This window comes from Lathyrus oleraceus, chromosome 2 (genome assembly GCF_024323335.1).
Source record: "Lathyrus oleraceus cultivar Zhongwan6 chromosome 2, CAAS_Psat_ZW6_1.0, whole genome shotgun sequence".
Lineage (NCBI taxonomy): Eukaryota > Viridiplantae > Streptophyta > Magnoliopsida > Fabales > Fabaceae > Lathyrus > Lathyrus oleraceus.
Genome location: NC_066580.1, coordinates 182,629,661 through 182,633,392, shown reverse-complemented (window position 1 = coordinate 182,633,392; position 3,732 = coordinate 182,629,661). Strand labels below are relative to the sequence as shown.

The 3,732-nt window shown below is 37.1% G+C and overlaps 1 non-coding gene across 1 annotated transcript; it reads right to left on the bottom strand.

Moving 5' to 3' along the window:
- Positions 1–3,173: 3,173 nt before the first annotated feature.
- LOC127125098 (small nucleolar RNA R71) lies at positions 3,174–3,280 on the bottom strand. Its single transcript, XR_007804559.1, has one exon. It is a non-coding gene; the product is annotated as a small nucleolar RNA R71 (small nucleolar RNA).
- Between the last annotated feature and the right edge of the window lie 452 nt (positions 3,281–3,732).

The following is a 3,732-nucleotide window of genomic DNA, read 5'->3' as shown; positions in this document are numbered from 1 at the left end:
CTTAGGAGAGTGAGCAATCGAACTCGTTTGACGCTTAATAAACTTAACCTCAAAGTAAGGGAAAACATGTAGCAACCTTATAATGGACAATAATAAAATTAAATTCGGATCCACCATTGTGATTGGATTATAGTTTGAACTACCCTTTATGAGTCACTTTTGAAAAACACATTATCTACGTGTAAATCTATAGCGCCAATAACTACCTCTTTAAGGGCCAATGCTTCAGCTTTAATGACAGAGAGGATACCAAAATCCCAAGTCACACCTTTAATGATAAAATTTTCGAAGTGATCACGAATATATCAACCCCTATTTGTAGTACCACGATGTTTATTAAAAGCCACATCAATGTTACATTTCAACTATCCTACAATTGGCGGGTTCCAAATCATAGTGTAATATTGCCCATTTTCGGCATCCTGAACTTGTTGAGTCGTAAACCAAATCTGCCACTTATGAAATGTTAACCAACCAAGCTTAGGGGTTTCCTCACACTAATTATTCCGAATAAAATCATTTCTATTCTTCCATATGACATCTATCATAACTGCAAATCTTCCAGCATCCTTCTTATCCTCCTTAATACAAATATCAAAGATAAGAGATTTAACATCATTAAAAGAATGTAAACGAGTGTATGAAAGAGTGGACAAACTTGCTACCCTCCAACACTAATTAGTTATGTTAGATCCAAAGAGCATATCCCAGCCATCTTCAAGGCTAGTCTCATAAAGTTGACAAACTAACGGGCAAAAAAAATAATGTTGTCGGAGTCTAACACGAGTCGGTAAACAACTGATAACATGAAATAGTATCACATTCTAGGACTCAATTTAATTAAATTATATTATTATTTACTTCAATTTATTTCATTTTATTCGATATTACGCGGTATTTTCTTTCTATTTATCTCAGGTAGTTTATTTGAAGCACAAGTAAAAAAGGAAGAAAAGGAGGTGCAAATAGGGATGAAAAGAAGCAAATATCAAAAGCCAAAGCCCAGCCCAAAAGCACAGGCGTTGTGCCTGTGACGAGCGTCACAAAGGCTGTGACGAGCGTCACGCTTTATCCACTTGTGTGACGAGCGTCACACATGGTGTGACGGACGTCACACCAGTCTCCTATATTTTTGGCTTCAGAGACGTTGAGGCCTATTTGTACGCCTGACCATTTGGCACGTGAAGACCCTTTTGACGCGGAAGACCTTTGGAAGCAGTTACAAGAACATACCAATATAAATTGTAGTTTTTGGCAAACCCTCGGGACGTTTTTTCTTCTTCGCCGTTTTCTCTTTTTGCACTTTTTCTCTTCCAGCAGCATAAGCATATTTTACAGCATTATTTTTACAACTTTTATATTGTTTCCTTTGCAATTTCTATTTTCTTTTTCAGCACTTAATTAATTCTTTTTCGCACAATAGTTTATACACCTGAAACTATTGTGTACCTTTCACCGGATCTAACCTTACGTTAGAATCTAGTTTTTTATTCCTTCGCTTTTATTTTTCTGTTTGATTGAAGAATTCAAGAACAAATCCAACCAGTCTGTGGTGGAGTGTTCAAGACTGCTGTTAATTACTCAGGTTCTTTAATTATTGTTTGAATTTATATATGCCCTGCTTTACTGTTTATTTATATTATTTGCCTAAGATGAATTTGTTTATGCATGATAATTATTTAAGTCTGTTTAGCATGTCTGACTAATTTATTTAGGTATCGGTATGTAGAGTAAGCGAAATGAAGGAATCAAAACCAAGTTGGTTTAATTAAGTTTAAAATTAAAATCACTCTTTTCACGGTCTCAATTTACAGGTTTAATAACAAGGTTTTTGTACGAAAGTAAAAGACATAAAGAAGTTAAAAGCAATAGAACGAGAGTTTGAGTTTTTGACTGGACAGTGTAAATTGGACATTAATTCTAGATCAGGGCGAGAGCAATTTTTAGAGTTAATTAAATTCTAATCTTTTTCAAAAAGTATTTTTAAAGATTGAATGTGAGGACGAGAGTTAAGCATTTGAATTTGATTATATAACCTAAGTCAACAGAGCGAGAGTTTGAGATAAGGGTGTTTAAACGATTAGTGTTTTCTTAAAAGAGTTTCTACGGATTCTATTGTTTTCAAAAAGTGGTTTTTGACTTAACTAATAAGTGACAGCTACGTTAATATAAAATCATAGTTTATTCAACAGAGCGAGAGTTTGAGATAAGACTTTTAATCAATAGTGTCAACTGAAAAGATTTATTTTAAAACCAAGAAACCAACGAAGAATTGATTCCCTAATTACGACGAGCTACATACCGATATCCGTTTAGTTGATATTTAATTTAGATCCTATTTTTAGTTTTAACTTTTCCCCAAACAATCAAAGTATTACCCGCCTTAGCTTTACGAAGTAACCTTAGATAACGGTATATCGATTCATAAGTCCCTGTGGGATCGATATCTTTTAAAACTAACGCGATAAAACTGTGCACTTGCAGTTTGTACCCCAAATTCGACTCATAAAGTCGCGATCAAGTTTTTGGCGCCGTTGCCGGGGACTTTTATTTAGTCGATATCGTAACTCTTCTGTTACGCTGTAGAGACTAAGGCTTATTTTCCCTTTCTTTTCTTTCTTTCGTTGATTTGTATGCCACACACTCGCTCACAAGGCGAGCCGCTCTACTTATGAATCAACGATATCGAACTATATCTCCGAGTCTTACGACGAATTCGGGAATATCGTGCTGCAAACAATATCCCTCCTGTTGAACTTCCTGATTTCAAAAATATTTTCCCTTCGATACCCGAGATGGCAGAACCAGCTCGTGCTCTTCGAGATTACGCCGCACCATCGTAAGATGAGCCGCATTCGAGTATTGCTCCACCCGCAATCGAAGCAAACAACTTTGAACTTAAACCTTCACTGTTGTAGGCAGTGCAACAGAACCAATTCTCTGGAAATCCTACCGAGGATCCAAACCTTCATTTATCCGTGTTTGTCCAATACGCTGATACTGTTAAAGCTAATGGTGTCACTTCAGAGGCAATTTGACTTCGTCTTTTTCCTTTCTCGTTAAGAGATATCGCTAGAAGATGGCTTCAATCTCTTCCTTCCAACTCAGTCACCACATGGAACGAGTTGAAGAAAGTTTTTCTTGCCCGTTATTTTCCGTCGAGCAAAACAGCTATGTTAAGAGCCCAGATAAATGGATTTAAACAGAAAGATAACGAGTCTCTCTTCGAAGCATGGGAAAGATACAAAGACATGATGAGACTTTGTCCACACCATGGTTTAGAGGACTGGTTAGTAATTCATACCTTCTATAATGGTCTCCTGTACAACACGAGGTTAACAATAGACGCCGCCGTCGGTGGTGCACTGATGAACAAACCTTATGCTGATGCTTACCAACTTATCGAAAGCATGGCTCAAAACCACTATCAGTGGGGAAGCGAACGAACAATGGTAGAAAAACCTCAAACGAAAACTGACATGTACGAGATAAGTAACCTTGATCATGTTAATGCAAAAGTGGACGCTCTGGTCCAGAAAATTGAAAGTTTAAATGTATCACCTCCAGCCACCGTGGTAGCCATAACTCAGAATTGTGAAGTCTGTGGAATCCAAGGTCACACTCCTGCAGATTGTCAACTCCTAACAGGAATCCAAGCGGAGCAAGTAAATTATGCTCAAGGAAGCCCCTACTCGCATACCTATAACTCAAATTGGAAGAATCATCCCAATT